This window comes from Lontra canadensis, unplaced genomic scaffold (genome assembly GCF_010015895.1).
Source record: "Lontra canadensis isolate GAN:19392208 unplaced genomic scaffold, GSC_riverotter_1.0 scaffold114, whole genome shotgun sequence".
In the NCBI taxonomy this organism is placed as follows: Eukaryota; Metazoa; Chordata; class Mammalia; order Carnivora; family Mustelidae; genus Lontra; species Lontra canadensis.
The window spans coordinates 3,635,265-3,660,541 of record NW_022631108.1 but is presented as its reverse complement, the minus strand read 5'-3'; the positions used below and the strand labels follow the sequence as shown (position 1 = coordinate 3,660,541).

At 37.5% G+C, this 25,277-nt stretch overlaps 1 non-coding gene and 1 pseudogene across 1 annotated transcript; both read left to right on the top strand.

Moving 5' to 3' along the window:
- Positions 1 to 408: 408 nt before the first annotated feature.
- Positions 409 to 515, top strand: LOC116856939. The gene has a single exon (XR_004380655.1). It is a non-coding gene; the product is annotated as a U6 spliceosomal RNA (small nuclear RNA).
- Positions 516 to 2,308: 1,793 nt separating this feature from the next.
- LOC116856936 lies at positions 2,309 to 5,694 on the top strand (annotated as a pseudogene).
- Positions 5,695 to 25,277: the final 19,583 nt, after the last annotated feature.

The following is a 25,277-nucleotide window of genomic DNA, read 5'->3' as shown; positions in this document are numbered from 1 at the left end:
ATTTTCACTTTACAAAGGAAATAAAGAAATGTTATATACATGTTGAGGTTCATAATTCTAGTCAATGATGAAACTAGGATTTGCATCAGGCAATTAGATTTAAAACCTATGCTCTTCATCTGTACACTATATTTCCTTCATCTGTACTAGTGGAATGCAAGTTACAGAACAATATATACAATATGATTCCATCATGTGTTTTGTGTATACTATGTGCCAGGCAATTTTTTAATACTTCACATACATTAATGTAACCATAATAGCATTTCTGTAAAATATTGTAATTTCCATTTCACCTATGATAAAACAGGCTCAGAGAAGTTAGGTAGGATGCCTTATATTACACAGTTGTAAGTAGTATAATCTGGGTTTGAACCCAGGCAGTCTCACTTCAAAGGGTGTTTACTTGTGCCTACTTCAGCAGCATATACACTAAAATTGGAACAATACAGAGGAGATTACCATGGCCCCTGTGCAAGGGTGACATGCAAATTCATGAAGTATTCCATATTTTTTAAAAAGCAGTCTTTTTACTTAACTTCCTATTATAAGTGACTTTTTTCTCTTATTACTGACTTAATAAATGTCATTATGTTTGTGAAAAAATGATACAGATCAAACTGTTAATAGCAGTTTCCTCTGGGAGGAGGGTTGCAGAGAGAAGGTGAAGATGTAATTTTACATTTTTATAAAACAAAAAACAGCCTTGAAAAGATTTAGGGTAAAATTTTAACATGAGACCTGAAGGTCCATGTGTTTTTTTTTTCCCTGTTTATTTCTTCAGTTTCTATTTCTCCAACTTGCTCCCAAAGCCCCAATTACTACATTTCTTCATGACTGTTCCTTCTATCTAAAATTTCTTCATATAATTTCCTGGCATACTATACATCTTTCAGTTTTCTGATTAGCTTTCACTTCTTCAGGGATACCTGCCTTGACCCATCTAGACTGGTTTAGATTTCTCTACATTGCATTTACCTCACCTTATCAATTATCACTCTAAGTAACCTGAAGGTAAATGTTTCATCTTATTCATACTGATGTGCTTGTTCCCAAACATCATGCAAGCAGTCTGACACTTATCAGCAATAATAATTATCATTTTCTGAACTACTGACATATCAGTTCATGTGCCAAATACTGTTACATATTCAACTCATTTATTCCTCACCATGATACTGTCAGGTAGGCATCACCATACACACTCTAATGATTGAGAAAATGACATTCAGAAAGAAGCAATTTGCCAGATATCAACAATTATTCAGTTGTGGAGCCATGGAATCCAAATTTGCCTCACACAAAAGCAGGTGCTGAGGATTTTTAGTCCTTCACTGTCAATTTCCACTGCTCATTTTTGGCAAAGCCAAAAAATCCTGTAAATATTATTGTTATCTTTAACTACTTGAAAATAAAGGCTAGAATAATGAGCTATGAATGTATCGAAGAGGAAATGGACATTAAAGCATAAGGTCATCTTTTTACATGGGATAGAGGGAGGAAGTGCTAAGACAGTCAGCCACTATTGCACCCACTATTACATAAACCAAAATGTCAACTCCCAGAAGGAAGGCACTCTGTCCTCAAAAAGGGAGGGGCACGGGAGAGGGAAAGGAGGCACTTCCCTGGGCTAAGAAAAAATGCATCAAAAGTTGCTTTGGGGGCGCCTGGGTGGCTCAGTGGGTTAAAGCCTCTGCCTTCGGCTCAGTCATGATCCCAAGGTTCTGGGATGGAGCCCCACATCGGGCTCTCTGCTCAGCAGGGAGCCTGCTTCCTCCTGCCTCTCTCTCTGCCTGCCTCTCTGCCTACTTGTGATCTCTATCTGTCAAATAAAATAAATAAAATCTTTAAAAAAAAAGTTGCTTTGGTGGTCCCTTCCTGTCCAAGTAAGCACTGGTACCATTTACTCTGTCCTTACAAACTTAGGCAATGCAAGTTTTACTTTTTCTGTTTCTTTACTCATCACGATGTATTTTGGTCATTTTGTTCTTCAGGTTTGCAGCTGCTGTTGCCAGACATAAACCCAAACGCTTACCACCATTCCCATGCAGGGAGATGGAAGAAGCAGTAAGAACATGGAGTCCATTAGTTCTCCATCTAGTCCTCCCCAGCGCCTAGCAGATGAGGAGAGAAAAGACACCTTAATAAGAGTTTAACACCCCAGAGTGCTTCCCCTCCCCCCACGACTGCAGTCACCAGGCAGCAACGTTCCTGCGCCACAAGAGCACTAGTTTCACAGCCAATCCCAAGTGTTCAGGCCAAAGGCCCTTAGCAACAGCCTTGGAAAAGGGCAGGGCCAGGCTTTGGGGCTTTGCATAGCTCAGCCTGAAGCAGTAGTGAAGTGACAGATTCTGAGTTACTTCGCCAAAGTAATCTTGTAGTGGAAATAATGAGCTCCATTAAAGTCTATTATACCAGTGTGTCTGGATCCAGGGAGGTGAGTGGAAAGAAAAGGGCCTCAGAGGGCAAAAAACAAGACTAGAGTGAAGACACTCTAGTTGGGGATTTCAGGATTGTGCTAATACAATACCATCCCCTCCTTGCCTTTCACATTTCAGCTCCCTCCTCTCTAGGTTTTCAAGGATGGAAGGTGCAGGGGAGAACAAGGAAGGTGCTTATTGTCCTCACCCAGATTGTGCTCCAAGAACTAACCAGTCTGGGAGGTTTCTGGGTCCTGAGCTTAGCTAATTTAAGTATTTCCAATACACCTGCAGTTGTTTTAAATGGAAGAGATAAAGAACCCTGTTCTTTATGTTTAGGATGTTTAGGATGGGAGATGGAAGAGATAAAGGACACTGTTTAGGATAGGAGAGGGAAATGTCATTGAGTAAATGGCCAAAATCCTCAATGAAGCCTCGATAACCCCAGAAAAACAAACTGGTAATTTCTAAGAAGAACATATATTTGCATAGATCGGGCATGTCTTAGACTACAGATGAATTATTTTGGCCATGTAGGAAATATTGCACAACAGTGGTTTCCAACATTGTGAGCCACATATGTAATCCTAAATTTTCTAGTAGTGACTTAAAAATAGATGAGATTAATTTTAATATATTTTATTTAACACAAAATATACAAAATGTTATCATGCAACATATAATCAATATATAAAAAGAGATGTTGCATATATTATTTTCATATTAAGTCCTCAAAATCCAGTATGTATATTGTACTTACAGAGAATTTTATTTTGGACTAGCCACACTTCAGGTGCTCAATACTCACATGTGGCTGGCTAATGGTTATCACGTTAGGCACCTTAACTATAGAAGGACCATTATATGGCTAAGAACATCATTCTGCCAAGGTTTTGGAGAAGCACAAAAACTGAAGAATTTGAAATTGATTATGAATGGTTAACATTCATCCCACTCCTGTGTGTCAAGACACCATGATAGGTGCAAGGAGCAGTGGAATTTGATCTCAGCCTAGAAAGAGTACATTGCTTTTGCAGAAAGCTTTATCAACTTGATTAGGGATTTCACCCAGACACTAAGAAACAACAATAATAAGAAGCACTTTTAAAAAGAAAATTTGGGGCCTTTTGACTATTTTTTAACATTGTGATTTATGTTATCAAATACAGTACTAAAAGTCTGTAAGAGAGAATAATTTGGAATCAATAAGGACCACAATGGATGAAACAGAAGATTCACCCAACTGTCGGTCTGTGTTTCTCAAACTGTAACATAAAAATCATCTGGAGGACTTGTTAAAATATTCCTGGGAATCACTCCCAGATACTATAGTTTCAGAGTGGGATAAAGCTGATGTTGCTGGTCTAATGAACCATATTCAGACTAGTACTGGTCTACGTAACTGTACTCTTAATGATGTTCCTCTGAAAAAGTTTTGGAAAAACACTATAAAAATGTGACAAATCACATGCACCATGCTTTTGTATTTTAAAAACTAATGAGCCTCAGAAAGAAATGTTGCATAATAGAATTTCAGAAACCTCTCATCAATCAGTTGCAAATAGACAGGGTTTTCTAACCATGACTGGATTATATTTTCAAGTCATCAAACAAAAAGCTTTCTGCCATGCACTTTTGCAGAAATCATACTTGAATAAGCTGGGGTTTGTACTTGTCAAATTGCTTTCAGATATGTTTTCTCATTCTAGTATCAGAGATTTTGTGTGACAAAATTGCCTAAGATTATCATGTGAAAAATGTAGAAAACTCAAATTTTAAGATTTATGTTAGTTATTAACAAAAAATTGCAGTTATAAAATATGCTTAAAAGATAACCAATTATTACAATTTTACTTTAGCAGTAGTGTTTCAGAGGAAAAGACAATGTGAGGATATTACTACAAATATTACAGTTCATCTGAGAGGATATAGGAAGAACTGATGACTTTCATTCACTTACATTATTTATAAATCTTAATTGTCTGATATATTTTACTTTCTTACTCTGTGGATTTTATCTCTGTACTTAGGCATTGTCTCTGATTATGGTTTAGAACATGTAGTATGTTCCTTCAAAGGTATAAACCTGGTATCATGTCCATTTCCTACACAGAGCTACCATAGATATTAGCATGTAGTAATGAGTTGAAAAGTGTGCTTCAACTGTTAGCAAAATGTCATACCACTTCGTGTACAGTATGAAATCAATATAGCAAATATTTATAGCCCATTAGAGATTTTTAGTTCCTACTGAAAACTTACTATATTTCTTCATATACACATGAAACATATTTACATATTACATATCTACTAAATATGTGTGTATGTGTTTATCAAAAGAAAATTACCTAATTTTTGCTCCTCAAAGAAACATCACAGCATTAAAAGCTATTCCTCTTCCATAGCATAATGAATGGGCAAAATAAAACATAAACCATTAAGAGCAGTTAATTAACATCATTCTATCTCTCCCTATTTTTGCCTATGTAGGTGAAGCAGAGACAGGAAGAAGTTACCGGAATTTTAGATATTTACCAAATAAAGTATGAATTAATAGATATTTCTGTCAGTTTGAAAGTGCTTCAAGAAATGAGGATGAAAGTTTCCACCCCAAGGCACTACCACCTCAGATATTCAATGGCCAAGAATATTGTGGAGTAAGAGTAAATGTATATTTTTATTTTGTTTTCATTTCATGTCTTAAGGTCATATACATGGGGAAACAATACATTTATGGGTTGTGAGGGCCAGGTTTCTTCATTTATACAATAACTTAATTATGTTCCTGATAATTGTTCCTGAAGCAATGTGTGCTTCATTATGAAAAAAACATATCATAAAAGGAAAGAATATCATGCTATGTGTTTTGAGATACACAGTATTGTTCATCATACATTATAGTATGAAATGACTGATATCAAGGGGAATTTTCTTTATCTAACTTAGCTGGCAGATGATTGCAAAGGCCCAGACAAGATAATTAACAAACTTACCTAGACACTTGAATTTAATGATTTCATAAGTGGAAATAATAGCACTGATATTACAGGTTAATCTTAATTCCTTTTAGGATTTTGAAATGTTTCACAAGGCAAAGGAGAACAAAGAGATTCTGAAATTCCTCAAGATGGAATGAATGTGCAGTGATGATACAAAAGGTGTTTACTGAGATGGATCTGCATATACTTCCATATACATTGGTTATTTTTAATTGTAAAAATTGAAGTATTTCATTAAAGTTAATTGATATCAAGATTAACTTGCAATCACTAACACAGGGGCTCTTACAATTTCAATTTTGCATTAAAATCATTTCCCTTTTACAGAGTGAACATTTTACAAAGCTGTGTAAAAAATTACTAAATTTCCATCAAGATCAAACTTTTCTTTTAAGTCACTTAGTAGTTGTCAATTTATAGGCATGAAATAGACTTATAGTGCAATTTTCAATTAACTTTCAGCTTTATTTTTAAATGTTTCTCAGTACATTTTTAAGAAGTTTACATACTGTATTGGGGCTATTTATAGCTTTTATTTATTTATTTTTAGAGAAAGAAAGGGGGAGTACCAATGGGCAGAGGCAGAGGGAGAGAGAATCTTAAGCATACTCCATGCTGAGTGTGGAACCTGACATGGGACTCAATCTCACAACTCTGAGATCATGACCAGAGCTGATATCAATTGTCAGAAGCTTAACTGAATGAGCCACCCAGGAGCCTGTACTGGAGCTATTTTTAAAAAGAAAAAAAAAAAAAAACAGATCATTGGGCCCCATTCCAATTCTTCCTAAATGGAAATTGGGGAGAGAATAGGAATTTGTATTTTAACAGACTCCTCAGGTAATTTTTTTTTTTATACACTAAAGTCTGGGAACTGATATTAAAGAATAACAACTTTAGGTCACTCCTCTCTTTACCTCTACCTTTGACCTAAAATTGTAGTCTTCTTCCAAATTTGTTTCTCTATCTGTGGTTTCTATCTTGTTGCATTGCACCTCCATCCACTCAAACTCCAAGACAGAAACCTGAGAATCATCCATACCACCCACTCCCTCACTCTCATATGCAATCTATTACCAAATCCTACATGAGTCTTAACACCCCAGTTACCCCACAGTTCTCTAGCTCTCCAGGTATTTACCTTTGTTCATAGCCTCATCAGTCTTGCCTGTACTATTGCAGGTACTACCTCTACTATCCCTGCTTCTAGTTTTATTATTCTGATATTTGTCCACTGCTGCTAAATCAGTGCTTTTCAACATTTACTGAACTTTGTAAGGATCTGAGGAACTTGAAAAATCATCATTTCTGGATTCTTTCTTTCTTTCTTTCTTTCTCTCCTTTCTTTTACTATTTCATTTTTTATTTAAATTTTAATTAGTTAATATAGAGTGCAACACTGGTTTCTGGAGTAGAATTCAGTGATTCATCAGTTATGCACAATGCCTAAAGCTCATTACAAAAAGTGCCTTCTTTAATAGCCATCACCCATCTAGCCTATTACCCACCCACCTCCTTCCATCAACCCTGTTTTCTGTCTGTTATTAAAAGTCACTTATGGCTTTTTCCCTCTCTTTTTTTTCCCCTTTAACCATGTATTCATCTATCTTCTTTCTTAAATTCCATGTATAGTGAGATCATATGGTATTTGTCTTTTTTGACTGATGTATTTCATTTAGCATTATACTCTAGCTCCATCCCTGTCTTTGTAAATGTCAAGATATCATTATTATTTATGGCTGAATAATATTCCACTGTATATACCACATCTTCTTTATCCATTCATCAGTTGATGGACATTTGGGATCTTTCTATAATTTGACTATTGTTAATAACACTGCTATAAACATCAGGGTGAAAATGTACCCCTTTTAGTATTTTCATATTAGTATTTTCATATCCTTTGGATAAATACATTGTAGTGCAATTGCTGGATCATAGGGTAGTTCTATAATTTTTGAGCCTCCTCCACACTATTTTCCAGAGTGGCTGCACCAGTTTACATTTCCACCAACAGTACAAGAGAGTTCCATTTTCATCACATCCTCACCGAAATGTGTTGTTTCTTGTGTTGTTCATTATAGCCATTCTGACAGGTGGTAGGTGGTATTTCATCATGGTTTGATTTGTATTTCCTTAATGATGACTGATGCTTAGAATCTTGACATGTGTCTCTATGCCATTTAGATGTCTTGGAGAAGTGTCTATTCATGTATTCTGTCCATTTTTCAACTAAATGATTTTTTTTCAGGTGTTGAATTTGAGAAGTTCTTTACAGATTTTGGATACTAACCCTTTATCAGATACGTCATTTGCAAATATCTTGCCCCATTATGTAGGCTGCCTTTTAGTTTCACTTATTGTTTCCTTCACTATGCAGAACCTTTTATCTTGGTGAAATCCCGGTTGTTCATTTTTGCTTTTGTTCCCCTTGCCTTGGGAGAAAAATCCAGTAAGAAGTTGCTTTGCCTGATGGGGAAGAGGTTATAACCTATGTTTCCCACTAGTATTCTGATGGTTTCCTGTCTCACAATTAGGTATTTAATCCATTTTGAATTAATTTTGTTTATGGTGTAAGAAAGAGGCCCAGTTTTATTCTTTTGCACATTGCTGTCCAAGTTTCCCAACACTATTTGTTGAATAGACTCTCTAGTTTTTCCATTGGATATTCATTGCTGTTTTGTCAAAAATTAGTTGACCATATATTTGTGGGTCCACTTCTGGGTCCTCTATTCAATTCCATTCATCTATACCACTGCCATACTGTCTTGATAACTTCAGCTTTGTTTTATAGTTTGAAATCTGGAATTTTGATGCCTCCTATTTTTTCTTTTTCAGAATTGCTTTGGCTATTCAGGTCATTTTGTGGGTCCATACAAATTTTAAGATTGTTCTAGCCCTATGGAAAATGCTGGTGCTATTTTGATAGGTATTGCATTGAATATGTAGATAAGTTTGGGTAGTACAGACATTTTAATAATGTTTGTTCTTCCAATCCATGAGCATGGAATGCTTTTCCATTTCTTTGTGTCCTTTTCAGTTTCTTTCATAAGTGTTCTATAGTTCTCTGAGTGCAGATCTTTTATCTCTTTGGTTAGGTTTATTTTTAGGTATCTTATGGTTTTTGGTGTAATTGCAAATGAATCTAATTTCTTGAGATATTTTTTTTGCTGCTTTAGTATTGGCGTATTGATTGGAGTAACAGATTTCTGTACATTGATTTTTATAACCTACAACTTTGCTAGATTTATGTATTATTTCTAGCAATTTTTTGGTGAAGTCTTTCAGATTTTCTACATAGATAATTATGTCATCTTCAGAGTGAAAGTTTGACTTCTTCCTTTCCAATTTGGATGGCTTTTATTTCTTTTTGTTGTCTGATTTCTGAGGCTAAGACTTCTGTTAAACAATAATGGTGGGGAGGAGTCAAGATGGGGGAGAAGTAGCAGGCTAAGACTACTTCAGGTAGCGGGAGATCAGCTAGATAGCTTATCTAAAGATTGCAAACACCTACAAATCCAATGAGAGATTGAAGAGAAGAAGAACAGCAATTCTGGAAACAGAAAATCAACCACTTTCTGAAAGGTAGGACTGGCAGAAAAGTGAATCCAAAGCGACGGGAAGATAGACCACGGGGGGAGGGGCCGGCCCCCAGCAAGCAGCAGAGCAACAGAGCACAAAATCAGGACTCTTAAAAGTCTGCTCCACTGAGGGACATCGCTCCACAGGCTTAACTGGGGTGAAGCCCACGCGGGGTCAGCGTGGCCTCAGGTCCCGCAGGGTCACAGAAGGATCGGGGGTGTCTGAGTGTCGCAGAGCTTACAGGTATTAGAACGGGGAAGCTGGCTACAGAGACAGAGCCGAGGAGTGAGCTCTAAACTCAGGTTACCTTGAACCGGTCGCAGGCTCAGTGAGCTTGGAGTGCGGCCAGAAGCAAGGGTGACGGGAGTAATTGGGCACTGTTCTCTGAGGGCGCACTGAGGAGTGGGGCCCCGGGCTCTCGGCTCCTCCGAGCCGGAGACTGGGAGGCCGCCATCTTCATTCCTGTCCTCCGGAACTCTATGGAAAGCGCTCAGGGAACAAAAGCTCCCGAAAGCAAACCCGAGCGGATTACTCAGCCCGGCCCCTGGTAAGGGCGGTGCAACTCCGCCTGGGGCAAAGACACTTGAGAATCACTACAACAGGCCCCTCCCCCAGAAGATCAACAAGAAATCCAGCCAGGACCAAGTTCACCTACCAAGGAGTGCAGTTTCAGTACCAAGGAGAGCAGCAGAATCCCAGAGGAGGAGAAAGCAAAGCACGGAACTCATGGCTTTCTCCCCATGATTCTTTAGCCTTGCAGTTAATTAATTTTTTTTTTCATTTTCAATTTGTTTTCTCTTCTTCTGCTAAATTTTTTTTCTTTTACCCTTTTCTTTTTTAACGTTTTTTAACTAGTTTATCTAATATATATATATTTTTTTTTCCTTTTTATATTTTTTCTTTATTTGTTTTCTTCTTTTAATTGTTTAATTTTTTTTTCCTTTCTGAACCTCTTTTTATCCCCTTTCTCCCCCCTCACAATTTGGGAACTCTTCTGATTTGGTTAAAGCATAATTTCCTGAGGCTGTTGCCACCCTTTTAGTATTTTACTTGCATATACTCTTATCTGGACAAAATGACAAGGCGGAAAAATTCACCACAAAAAAAAGAACAAGAGTCAGTACCAAAGGCTAGGGACCTAATCAATACAGACATTGGTAATATGTCAGATCTAGAGTTCAGAATGACGATTCTCAAGGTTCTAGCTGGGCTCGAAAAAGGTATGGATGATATTAGCGAAGCCCTCTCAGGAGATGGAAAAGCCCTTTCTGGAGAAATAAAAGAACTAAAATCTAACCAACTTGAAATCAAAAAAGCTATTAATGAGGTGCAATCAAAAATAGAGGCTCTCACTGCTAGGATAAATGAGGCAGAAGAGAGAATTAGTGATATAGAAGACCAAATGACAGAGAATAAAGAAGCAGAGCAAAAGAGGGACAAACAGCTACTGGATCACGAGGGCAGAATTCGAGAGATAAATGACACCATAAGATGAAACAACATTAGAATAATTGGGATTCCAGAAGAAGAAGAGAGAGAGAGGGGAGCAGAAGGTATATTGGAGAGAATTATTGGAGAGAATTTCCCCAATATGGCAAAGGGAACAAGCATCAAAATCCAGGAGGTTCAGAGAACCCCCCTCAAAATCAATAAGAATAGGTCCACACCCCGCCACCTAATAGTAAAATTTACAAGTCTTAGTGAAAAGAGAAAATCCTGAAAGCAGCCCGGGAAAAGAAGTCTGTAACATACAATGGTAAAAACATTAGATTGGCAGAAGATTTATCCACAGAGACCTGGCAGGCCAGAAAGAGCTGGCAGGATATATTCAGAGCACTAAACGAGAAAAACATGCAGCCAAGAATACTATATCCAGCTATGCTATCACTGAAAATAGAAGGAGAGATAAAAAGCTTCCAGGAAAAACAAAAACTGAAAGAATTTGCAAACACCAAACCAGCTCTACAGGAAATATTGAAAGGGGTCCTCTAAGCAAAGAGAGACCCTAAAAGTAGTAGATCAGAAAGGAACAAAAACAATATACAATAACAGTCACCTTACAGGCAGTACAATGGCACTAAATTTATATCTCTCAATAGTTACCCTGAATGTTAATGGGCTAAATGCCCCAATCAAAAGACACAGGGTATCAGAATGGATAAAAAAACAAAACCCATCTGTATGTTGCCTACAAGAAACTCATTTTAGACCCGAAGACACCTCCAGATTTAAAGTGAGGGGGTCGAAAACAATTTACCATGCTAATGGACATCAGAAGAAAGCAGGAGGGGCAATCCTTATATCAGATCAATTAGATTTTAAGCCAAAGACTATAATAAGAGATGAGGAAGGACACTATATCATACTCAAAGGATCTGTCCAACAAGAAGATCTAAAAATTTTAAATATCTATGCCCCGAACTTGGGAGCAGCCAACTATATAAACCAATTAATAACAAAATCAAAGAAACACATCAACAATAATAAAATAATAGTAGGGGACTTTAACACTCCCCTCACTGAAATGGATAGATCATCCAAGCAAAAGATCAACAAGTAAATAAAGGCCTTAAATGACACACTGGACCAGATGGACATCACAGATATATTCAGAACATTTCATCCCAGAGCAACAGAATACACATTCTTCTCTAGTGCACATGGAAAATTCTCCAGAATAGATCACATCCTCGGTCCTAAATCAGGTCTCAACCAATATCAAAAGATTGGGATCATTCCCTGCATATTTTCATACCACAATGCTCTGAAGCTAGAACTCAATCACAAGAGGAAATTTGGAAAGAACCCAAATACATGGAGACTAAACAGCATCCTTCTAAAGAATGAATGGATCAACCAGGAAATTAAAGAATAATTGAAAAAATTCATGGAAAGAAATGATAATGAAAACACAACTGTTAAAAATCTGTGGGACACAACAGAGGCAGTCCTGAGAGGAAAATATATAGCGGTACAAGCCTTCCTCAAGAAACAAGAAAGGTCTCAGGTACACAACCTAACACTACACCTAAAGGAGCTGGAGAAAGAACAAGAAAGAAACCCTAAACCCAGCAGGAGAAGAGAAATCATAAAGATCAGAGCAGAAATCAATGAAATAGAAACCAAAAAAACAATAGAACAAATCAACGAAACTAGGAGCTGTTTCTTTGAAAGAATTAATAAGATTGATAAACCCCTGGCCAGACTTATCAAAAAGAAAAGAGAAAGGACCCAAATAAATAAAATCATGAATGAAAGAGGAGAGATCACAACTAACACCAAAGAAATACAGACAATTATAAGAACATACTATGAGCAACTCTATGCCAACACATTTGACAATCTGGAAGAAATGGATGCATTCCTAGAGACATGTAAACTACCACAACTGAACCAGGAAGAAATAGAAAGCCTGAACAGACCCATAACCAGTAAGGTGATTGAAACAGTCATCAAAAGTCTCCAAACAAACAAAAGCCCAGGGCCAGACAGCTTCCCGGGGGAATTCTACCAAACATTTAAAGAAGAACTAATTCCTATTCTCCTGAAACTGTTCCAAAAAGTAGAAATGGAAGGAAAACTTCCAAACTCATTTTATGAGGCCAGCATCACCTTGATCCCAAAACCAGACAAGGATCCCATCAAAAAAGAGAACTACAGACCGATATCCTTGATGAACACAGATGCAAAAATTCTCACCAAAATACTAGCCAATAGGATTCAACAGTACATTAAAAGGATTATTCACCACGACCACATGGGATTTATTCCAGGGCTGCAAGGTTGGTTCAACATCCGCAAATCAATCAATGTGATACAACACATTAATAAAAGAAAGAACAAAAACCATATGATACTCTCAACAGATGCTGAGAAAGCATTTGACAAAGTACAGCATCCCTTCCTGATCAAAACTCTTCAAAGTGTAGGGATAGAGGGCACATACCTCAATATCATCAAAGCCATCTATGAAAAACCCACTGCAAATATCATTCTCAATGGAGAAAAATTGAAAGCTTTTCCGCTAAGGTGAGGAACACGGCAGGGATGTCCATTATCACCACTGCTATTCAACATAGTACTAGAAGTCCTAGCCTCAGCAATCAGACAACAAAAGGAAATTAAAGGCATCCAAATCAGCAAAGAAGAAGTCAAATTATCACTCTTTGCAGATGATATGATACTATATGTGGAAAACCCAAAAGACTCCACTCCAAAACTGCTTGAACTTGTACAGGAATTCAGTAAAGTGTCAGGATATAAAATCAATACACAGAAATCAGTTGCATTTCTCTACACCAACAACAAGACAGAAGAAAGAGAAATTAAGGAGTCAATCCCATTTACAATTGCCCCCAAATCTATAAGATACCTAGGAATAAACCTAACCAAAGAGGCTAAGAATCTATACTCAGAAAACTATAAAGTACTCATGAAAGAAATTGAGGAAGACACAAAGAAATGGAAAAATGTTCCATGCTCCTGGATTGGAAGAATATATATTGTGAAAATGTCTATGCTACCTAAAGCAATCTACACATTTAATGCAATTCCTATCAAAGTACCATCCATTTTTTTCAAAGAAATAGAACAAACAATCTTAAAATTTATATGGAACCAGAAAAGACCTCGAATAGCCAAAGGAATATTGAAAAAGAAAGCCAAAGTTGGTGGCATCACAATCCCGGACTTCAAGCTCTATTACAAAGGTGTCATCATCAAGACAGCATGGTACTGGCACAAAAACAGACAATGATCAATGGAACAGAATAGAGAGCCCAGAAATAGACCCTCAACTCTATGGTCAACTAATCTTCGACAAAGCAGGAAAGAATGTCCAATGGAAAAAAGACAGCCTCTTCAATAAATAGTGTTGGGGAAATTGGACAGCCACATGCAGAAAAATGAAATTGGATCATTTCCTTACACCACACACGAAAATAGACTCAAAATGGATGAAGGACCTCAATGTGAGAAAGGAATCCGTCAAAATCCTTGAGGAGAACACAGGCAGCAACCTCTTCGACCTCAGCCGCAGCAACATCTTCCTAGGAACATCGCCAAAGGCAAGGGAAGCAAGGGCAAAAATGAACTCTTGGGATTTTATCAAGATCAAAAGCTTTTGCACAGCAAAGGAAACAGTTCACAAAACCAAAAGACAACTGACAGAATGGGAGAAGATATTTGCAAACGACATATCAGATAAAGGGCTAGTGTCCAGAATCTATAAAGAACTTAGCAAACTCAACACCCAAAGAACAAATAATCCAATCAAGAAATGGGCAGAGGACATGAATAGACATTTCTGCAAAGAAGACATCCAGATGGCCAACAGACACATGAAAAAGTGCTCCATGTCATTCGGCATCAGGGAAATACAAATCAAAACCACAATGAGATATCACCTCACACCACTCAGAATGGCTAAAATTAACAAGTCAGGAAATGACAGATGCTGGTGAGGATGTGGAGAAATGGGAACCCTCCTACACTGTTGGTGGGAATGCAAGCTGGTGCAACCACTCTGGAAAACAGCATGGAGGTTCCTCAAAACGTTGCACATGCACCCGAATGTTTATAGCAGCAATGTCTACAATAGACAAACTATGGAAAGAACCTAGATGTCCATCAACAGACGAATGGATAAAGAAGAAGTGGTATATATACACAATGGAATACTATGCAGCCATCAAAAGAAATGAAATCTTGCCATTTGCAACGACGTGGATGGCACTAGAGGGTATCATGCTTAGCGAAGTAATTCAATCAGAGAAAGTCAATTATCATATGATCTCCCTCATATGAGGGAGAGGAGATGCAACATGGGGGGTTAGGGAGATAGGAGAAGAGTAAATGAAACAAGTTGGGATTGGGAGGGAGACAAACCATAATTGACTCTTAATCTCACAAAACAAACTGAGGGTTGATGGGGGGAGGGGGGTTGGGAGAGGAGGGGTGGGGTTATGGACATTGGGGAGGGTATGTGCTATGGTGAGTGCTCTGAAATGTGTAAACCTGGCGATTCACAGACCTGTACCCCTGGGGATAAAAATATATGTTTAAAAAAAATAAAATTTATTAAAAAAAAAAAAAACAATAATGGTGAAACTGAATTTCCCTTTCATGTTCATGACCATAGCAGAAATGCTCTCATTTTTTTCTCCATTGAGGATGATATTAGCTGTGGGTCTTTCATAATGCCTTTATGATGTTAAGGTATGCTCCATCTACCCCAGTCTGGTGAGGGTTTTTCATCAAGAAAAGATGCTGGGGGTGCCTTGGTGGCTCAGTCAATTAAGAATCTGACTCTTGATTTTGGCTTAGGTCATGATCTCAGGGTAAAAAGATAGAGCCCCACATCAGGTTTCACATTGGCCATGGAGCCTGCTTAAGATTCTCTCTCTCCTGGGTGCCTGGGTGGCTCAGTAGGTTAAGTCTCTGCCTTCAGCTCAGGTCATGATCTCAGGGTCCTGGAATTAAGCCCTGCATCAGGCTCTCTGCTAAGTGGGGAGCCTGCTTCCCCCTCTCTCACTGCCTGCCTACTTGTGATCTCACACTCTCTGTCAAATAAATAAATAAAATTTTTGAAAAAAAAAGGGTTTTAAAAGATTCTCTCTCTCCCTTCACCTTTCTATCTAAAAAAGATAAAGAAATAAAGTAATAAAGGAGGCTATATATTGCCAAATGCTTTTCCTGCATCTGTTAATAAGATTATATGTTTTTAATTTTTTTCTTTTATCAATGTGATGTACACATTGATTGATTTTTTAATATGAACCATCCCTGAAGCCCAGGAAAAAAATCCCACTTGGTTGTGGAGAATATTTTTTAATGTAGTGTTGAATTCAATTTGATAGTATTTTATTAAGAATTTTTGTATTCCAGATGTAGTGAAACGAAGGGCCATATGTACCCCAATGTTCATAGCAGTAATGGCCACAATTACCAAACTGTGGAAAGAGCCAAGATGCCCTTCAACAGATGAATGGATAAAGAAGATATGGTCCATATATACAATGGAATATTACTCAGCCATCAGAAGGATGAGTACCCAACTTTTGTATCAACAGGAATGGGACTGGAGGAGATTATGCTGAGTGAAGTAAGTTAAGCAGAGAAAGTCAATTATCATATGGCTTCACTTACTTGTGGAGCACAAGGAATAACATGGAGGACTTTAGGAGAAGGAAAGGAAAAGGGATTTGGAGAAAATGGAAGGAGGAGATGAAGCATGAGAGACTGTGGACTCAGAAACAAACTGAGGTTTTTGGAAAGGAGGGGGAGAGGGATGGGTGAGCTTGGTGGTGGGTATTAAGGAGGGTATGTATTACATGGAGCACTGGGTGTGGTGCATAAACAATGAATCTTGGAACACTGAAAAAGTAAAATTTAAAAAATAAATAAATAAAAATTAATTAATTAAAATATTTTTTAATCCAAGTTTACCAAAGATATTGTCCTGTAATTCTCTTTTTTAGTGGGGTCTTTATCTGGTTTTGGAATCAAGGTAATGCTGTCTTCATAGAATGAATTTGGGCCTATTACTTCCATTTATATTTTTTGCAACAGTTTAAGGAGAATAGCTTTAATTCTTCTTTAAATGTTTACTAGAATTCCTGTGGTAAGCCATCTGTCCCTGGACTTTAGTTTTTTGGGAAATTTTGGATTGCTGATTCTATTTGTTTGTTGGTTATGGATTAGTTCCATTTTTCTATTTCTTCCTATTTCAGTTTTGGTAGTTTGTCAGTTTGTAGGAATTTGTCCATTTCTTCCAGGTTGCCCAGTTTGATGCGTATAGCTTTTCATAGTATTCTCTTATAGTTGTTTGTATTTCTGTGATGTTGGTTGTGATCTCTCCTCTTTCATTCATGATTTTATCTATTTCAGTCTTTTATCTTTTTTTCATAAGTCTGGCTAGAAGTTTATCAATTTTATTAATTCATTCTACTGTGTCTTTTTTTGTTTGTTTCCATATCACTTATTCCTGCTCTAATCTTTATTATTTCCCTTCTTTCACTGGCTTTAAGCTTTATTTGTTATTTCTTTTCTAGCTCCTTTAGGTGTAAGGTTATGTTGTATATTTGAGACTTCTTTGCTTCTTGAGGTAGGTTTGTACTGCAATTATTTCCCTCTTAGGACTGCCTTAGGACTCTACTTCCCAAAGGTTCTGGATTATCATGTTTTCATTTTCATTTTCTTTCATCTATTTTTTTAATTCCTTCTTTATTTCTTGGTTAATCCTTTCATTCTTTAGTTGGATGTTCTTTAACTTCTACATATTTATGGTCTTTCCAAAGTTCTTCTGGTGTTTGACTTCAAGTTTAGAATCATTGTGGTCTGAAAATATGCATGGTATGATCTCAGTCTTTTTGTACATTTTGAGGCCTGATTCTGGATACAGTATGTGATCTGTTCTGGAAAATGTTCCATGTGCACTCAAAATGAATATGTATATTCTGCTGCTTTGGATGTAACGCTCTGAATATATCTATTAAGTCTATCTGGTCCAGTGTGTCATTCAAAGCCACCGTTTCCTTGTTTATTTTCTGTTTAGTTGATCTGTCCATTGCTGTAAGTGACGTATTAAAGGCCCCTACTATTATTGATTATTATCAATGAGCTTCTTTATGTTTATTAATTGATCTATATACTTGGGTGCTCCCAAGTTGGGAACATAAATATTTATAATTGTTAGATCTTCTTGATAGACCTCTTACCTATGATACAATATCCTTCTTAATCTCTCTTTGTTTTAAAATCTAGTTTGTCTGATATAAGTATGGCTACTCCAGATTTATTTTGATGTCTATTAGCATGATAAATGGCTCCTCACTTAAAATCTACAGGTGTTTTTAGGTCTAAAATGAGTCTCTTGTAGGCAGCATAGAGTTAGGTTCTGTGTATGTTTTTTGTTGTTGTTGTTTTGTTGTTTTGTTTTGTTTTTTGATCTAGCCAGTCATCCTATGTCTATTGATTGGGACATTTAGTCCATTTACATTCAGAGTGATTATTAAAAGATACAGATTTAGTGCCATTTTGTTTCCTATACAGTTGGTGTTTCTCTTGATGTTCTCTGTTCCTTTTTAGGTTTTGTTTCTTTTGGTGTTCTTCTGCTTTTTCTTTCTTTCTTTCTTTCTTTTTTTTTTTTTTTTTTCATTTAAAAAGTCACTCTTAAAATTTCTTGCATGGCTGGTTTAGTTGTCATGGATTCCTTTATTTTTTGTTTGTCTAGGAAACTGTCTCTACTTCTAGTCTGAATGACAACCTTGTTGGATAATTATTGGCTGCATATTTTCCCCATTCAGCATGTTGAATATTTCCTCCCACTCCTTTCTGGACTGCCATGTTTCTGTGAACAGATCTGCTGTGAACTTGATCTGTCTTCCTTGTAGATTAAGGACTCTTTTCCCCTTGCTGCTTTCAAGACTCTTTCTTTGTCTGTGTATTTGGTGATTTTGACTATAAATTGCCTTGGCAATGGTCCATTTTTGTTGAATTTAATAAGATTTTTCTGTTCTTGGATTTTGATATCTGTGTCCTTCCCCAGATTAGGAAGATTTTCAACTATAATTTGTCTTAATAAACCCTCTGCCTCTTTTTCTCTCTCTTCATTTTCTGGGGGTCCAATAATTCAAATATTATTTTTTTAACAAGTAACTGAATTCTGTATGTCTGTCTTCCTGGTTCATTACTTTTCTTTCTCTTTTCTTTTCAACTTCATTATTTTCATAAAATTATATTTATTTTCATAAAATTATAATTTTATCTTCTGTAACACTGAGTCACTCCTCTGCTTCATCCACCCCTGGTTTTATGGCCTCCACTTGGGATTTTATCTTGGTTATACCATTTTTCATTTAGACTGAAAGAGATTCTAGTTATTTTATTTCTGCAGTAAAGGATTCTCTAGTGTGTTCTATGCTTTTTTCAAGCCTGATTAGTATCCTTATAAATGTTGTTTTAAATTATAGTACATATATCTTACTTATATCTGTAATAATTAAATCTCTGACTATGTGTATTGCTTCTTGTTCTTTCTTTTGGGGTGAATTTCTCTGTCTCATTATTTTATCCAGAAAAGAAAAGGAAAAAAAAAAAGAAACAAAAGAAACACACACACACACACACACACAAAACTAGATCCTAGGTGGATTTTGGTCCCCTTATTAAAAGACTCAAGATCTATAAATAAGTAAATGAAATAAAATAAAATAAAATAAAAGTAAACAAAAAATTAAAAGTATATAAAATACCTATATAAATAAAAATTTTAAAAAATTTAAAAAGAAATTGAAAAAAATAAAATAAATGAAGAAATATATTTTTAAGATTTTTAAAAATTTATTTGTTTGAGAGAGATAGAATAGCAGACTCCTTGCAGAGCAGAGAGCCCAACATGGGGCTCAATCCCAGGACCCTGAGATCATGACCTGAGCCAAAGGCAGACGGTGAACTGACTAAGCCATCCAGGTGCCCCAACGAACAAATACTTTACAAAAATAAATAAGAGTAAAAAGTAAGTCAGATCCTATTTTACCCTAGAGCTAAAGCTTTGCAGCACTCCATGATCTGTAAACTTTGTGGGAGCAAGTTTTTTGCTGATCTTCTGGAGGAGTGGACTATTGGGCTGATTCTAAGTTGGACTTGTCCTAGTGGAAATGTGTTTCCAGGACTCAGGGAGGAGAGGCTTGGTGTAATTAACTCTGACTTCCACATGGTGATGCTGTTTTCCTCCCTGAAGGGTTTAAGCGCTGATGTGTGGTATGAATCTGGTAGCACCCAGGCTCCATAGGCTGGGAGCTGAAAGTTTGCACCCTCCACCCCCACACACACAAACACACTCTTCAGTGAGTCCTCATAGAAAGGCAACCAATCACTCTTGTACCCTGCATTCACCTTGCCTGTGTCCAAGGGGTTTTGTGTGTGGGTGTGTATATATTTTGTTTGTTTGTTTTAATCTCAGGTGTGCAACTGAATTCCAAAACCTCAAAACCTCAAAACCTCAAATTTTAGTGACTCCAGGGTGGGGGTGGACCCGTGCTATTCCTCTGAGGGACAATCTCACCTCACCTTTGCCATTTGCCAGCTGGTCCCTGGAAAGCAGTTGTACAACCATGCAGTGATTGTTTATGCAAAACTGAGCAGAAAGCCAGCACCTAGACTTGCTGTACTCAGCCGGTTTCCTCACTCCTATGCCTAGGAACAATGTAGCATTTAGGGTCACCCATTCTTCCTGGAACCCTGGGGATCCTCAGACCAAGGTGTCACACCTGCAATTGCACCCCAGTTTGCCAACTGAGTACCCTTAAGCCAGGCACATGCCCCACTGTAGCAGACTTTTAAAAGTCCAGATTTTGCACTTCATTGCTTATAATACTTTGTGGTAGCCTACATAAGCGGGTTCCCTCTCTGCTGCCATATCCACAGCTATATCTCCCCCAATTCATCTCTGTACCTCCTATCTTTCAAAAGGTGGTTGTTGGTTTTTGGGTCAAGATGGCGGAGAAGTAGCAGGCTGAAATGACACCAGGTAGCAGATCAACTAGATAGCTTATCAAACCATTCCAAACACATACAAATCCAACAGGAGATTGAAGAGAAGAAGACTAGCAATTCTAGAAACAGAAAATTGACCATTTTCGGAAAGGTAGGACCGGTGGAGAAGTGAATCCAAAGTGACAGGAAGATAGACTGCTGGGGGAGGGGCTGGCAAGCAGCAGAGCAACAGAGCACAAAATCAGAACTTTTAAAACTCTGCTCCACTGAGGGACATTGCTCCAGAGTCTAAACCGGGGTGAAGCCCATCCAGGGACTGCGTGGTCTCAGGTCCCACAGGGTCACAGAAGGATCGGGGGTGTCTGAGTGTTGCAGAGCTCACAGGTATTAGAGCAGGGAAGCTGACTACAGAGACAGAGCTGAGGAGTGAGCTCTCAACTCTGGGTTACCTTAAATTGTGATCCATGGCACAGGCCACTGCTCTGTGAGCGGGGACCCCACAAGACCTGGGGAGACACCCCGGAAGAGCACAGGGATCTGCATGGTTCAGAGACTCCGGGCGGGACTGTGTGACAGAGACAGAGATGCTTGGTCACAGGCTGGGTGAGCTCGGAGCACAGCCAGAAGTCAGGGAGATGGGAGTGATTGAGTGCTTTTCCCTGAGGGCACACTGAGGAGTGGGGCTCCGAGCTCTCAGCTCCTCCAGGCCAGAGATTGGGAGGCTGCCATTTTCATTCCTGACTTCTGGATCTCTATGGAAAATGTTCAGGGAACAAAAGCTGCCAAAAGCGAACCTGAGCGGATTACTTAGCCTGGCTCCTGGTAAGGGCAGTGTATTTCTGCCTCGGGCAAAAACACTTGAGAATCTCTACAACAGGTACCTCCCCAAGAAGATCAGAAAGAAATCCAGCCACGACCAAGTTCACTTACCAAGGAGAACAGCAGAATTGCAGAGGAGGAGAAAGCAAAGCATGGAATTCATGGCTTTCTCCCCATGATTCTTTAGTCTTGCAAAGTTAATTAATTTTTTTAAATTTATTTTTTTTCTTCTGCTAATTTTTTAAACTTTACCCTTTCCTCTTTTAACATTTTTTTAGCTAGTTTACCTTAACAATACCTTTCAAAAAAAATCTTTTTTGAACTTTTATTATTATGGTCATATTTTATCCTTCATTGTATCTAACTTGATTTGTTGTATACACATAGGGTTTTTTCTTCTAAAAAAAATTGGGGTACAACTTCTTCTAATAGATCAAAATATACCCTAATCTAGCACAGGGCTTTGTTCTAGTCTCCAGCTTGAGCAAATTCTCTCCACTTTCTTTTTCTTTATTCCCCCAACCATCTAATCAAATCCTTTTTTAGAAATTAAAAAAAAAATCATGTTTATAGTCATATTCCATCCCTTCATTGTATTTACCCTTATATATGTTTTTCATTCTTTAAAATTTGGGGAGGTAGTTTCTTCTAAGAGACCAAAATTCTCCCAAAATTAAGTAGGTAACCCTGTTCTATTCACCAGTCTAATATATATATAAGTGTGTGTGGGTGTGTGTGTATATTTTTTTTTCAATTTTTTTTCCTGAACTTCTTTTAACCCCCACTCTTCCCCCCCACGATTTGGGGTCTCTTCTGATTTGTTTAAAGCACATTTTACTGGGGTCTTTGCCACCCTTTTAGTATTTTATTTGCTCCTTCATATATTCTTATCTGGATAAAATGACAAGGTGAAAAAACTCACCACAAGAAAAAAGAACAAGAGGAAGTACTGGAGGCTAGGGACCTAATCAATACAGAAATTGGTAATATGTCAGATCTAGAGTTCAGAATGCTGATTCTCAAGGTGCTAGCTGGGCTCAAAAAAAGGAATGGAAGATATTAGATAAACCCTGTCTGGAGAAATAAAAGAACTAAAATTTAACCAAGTTGAAATAAAAATAAAAGCTATTAATGAGGTGCAATAAAAAATGGAGGCTCTTACTGCTAGGATAAATGAGGCAGAAGAGAGAATTGGTCTCTTCTGACCAAATGACAGAGAATAAAGAAGCTGAGCAAAAGAGAGACAAACAACTACTGGACCACAAGGGGAGAATTTGAAAGATAAGTGATACCATAAGACAGAACAACATTAGAATAATTGGGATTCCAGAAGAAGAAGAAAGAGAGAGGGGAGCAGAAGGTATAGTGAAGCAAATTATTGTAGAGAATTTCCCTATCATGGCAAAGGAAACAAGCATCAAAATCCAGGAGGCACAGAGCCCCCCCTCAAAATCAATAAAAATATGTCCACACCCTGCCACCTAATAGTAAAATTTACAAGTCTTAGTGAGAAAGAGAAAATCCTGAAAGCAGCCAGGACAAGAAGTCTACAACATACAATGGTACAAATATTAGACTGGCAACAGACTTATCCACAGAGACCTGGCAGGCCAGAAAGACTGGCATTATATATTCAGAGTACTAAACGAGAAAACATGCAGCCAAGAATACTATATCCATCTAGGCTAGCATTGAAAATAGGAGAGATAAAAAGCTTCCAGGACAAACAAAACTAAAAGAATTAGTAAACACCAAACCACCTCTACAGAAAATATTGAAAGGGGTCCTCTAAGTAAAGAAAGAGTCCAAAAGTAGTAGATCACAAAAGGAACAGAGACGATATACAGTAACAGTCACCTTACAGGCAATACAATGGCACTAAATTCATATCTCTCAATAGTTACCCTGAATGTTAATGGGCTAAATGCCCCCAATCAAAAGACAAAGGGTATCAGAATGGATTAAAAAAAATCAATATGCTGCCTACAAGAAACTCATTTTAAACCCGAACACACTTCCAGATTTAAAGTGAGGGGGTGGAAAACAATTTACCTTGCTAATGGACATCAAAAGAAAGCTGGGGTGGCAATCCTTATATCAGATCAATTAGATTTTAAGCCAAAGGCTAAAATAAGAGATGACGAAGGACACTATACCATACCCAAAGGGTCTGTCCAACAAGAAGATCTAACAAGTTTAAATATCTATGCCCCTAACATGGGAGCAGCCAACTACATAAACCAATTAATAACAAAATCAAAGAAATACGTCAACAATAATACAATAATAGTAGGGAACTTTAACACTCCCCTCACTGAAATGGATAGATCATCCAAGCAAAAGATCAACAAGGAAATAAAGGCCTTAAATGACACAGTGGACCAGATGGAAATCACAGATATATACAGAACATCCCATCCCAAAGCAACAGAATACACATTCTTCTCTAGTGCACATGGAACATTCTCCAGAATAGATCACATCCTGGGTTATAAATCAGGTCTCAACTGGTATCAAAATCTTGGGATCATTCCCTGCATATTTACAGACCACAATGCTCTGAAGCTAGAACTCAATCACAAGAGAAAATTTGCAAAGAATCCAAATACATGGAGACTAGAGAGCATCCTTCTAAAGAATGAATGGGTCAACAAGAAAAGCAAAGAATAATTGAAAAAATTCATGGAAACAAATGCTAATGAAAACACAACAGTTCCAAATCTGTGGGACACAGCAAAGGCAGTCCTGAAAGGAAAATATATCGTGGTACAAGCCTTTCTCAAAAAACAAGGAAGGTCTTGGGGACCCTAGGAGGCTCAGTGGGTTAAATCCTCTGCCTTCGGCTCAGGTTATGATCCCAGAGTCCTGGGACTGAGACCCCTGTTGGGCTCTCTGCTCAATGGGGAGCCTGCTTCCTCCTCTCTCTCTGTCTGCTTCTCTGCCTACTTGTGATCTCTGTCTGTCAAAAAATAAATAAAATCTTTAAAAAAAAAAGAAACAAGAAAGTTCTCAAATACACAACCTAATGGTACACTTAAAGAGCTGGAGAAAGAACAACAAAGAAAGCCTAAACCCAGCAGGAGAAGAGAAATCATAAAGATCAAAGCAGAAATCAATGAAATAGAAACCAAGAAAAAAAATAGAACAAATCAACGAAACTAGGAGCTGGTTCTTTGAAAGAATTAATAAGACTGATAAACCCCTGGCCAGACTTATCAAAAAGAAAAGGAAAGGACCCAAATAAATAAAATCATGAATGAAAAAGGAGAGATCACAACCAACACCAAAGAAATACAAACAATTATAAGAACATATTATGAGCAACTATACACCAGCAAATTTAACAATCTGGAAGAAATGGATGCATTCCTAGAGACATGTAAACTACCACAATTGAACCAGGAAGAAATCAAAAACCTGAACAAAACCATAACCAGTAAGGAGATTGAAGCAGTCATCAAAAATCTCCCAACAAACAAGATCCCAGGGCCAGATGGCTTCCCAGGGGAATTCTACCAAACAGATAAAAAGGAACTAATTCCTAGGCTCCTGAAACTGTGCCAAAAAAATAGAAATGGAAGGAAAACTTCCAAACTCATTTTATGAGGCCAGCATCACCTTGATCCCAAAACCAGACAAGGATCCCATCAAAAAAGAGAATTACAGACCAGTATCCTTGATGAGCACAGATGTGAAAATTCTCACCAAAATACTAGGCAATAGGATCCAACAGTACACTAAAATGATTATTCATCATGACAAAGTGGGATTTATTCCAGGGCTGCAAGGTTGGTTCAACATCCGCAAATCAATCAATGTGATATAATACATTAATAAAAGAAAGAACAAGAACCATATGATACTCTCAATAGATGCTGAAAAAGCATTTGACAAAGTACAGCATCCCTTCCTGATCAAAACTCTTCAAACTGTAGGGATAGAGGGCACATACCTCAATATT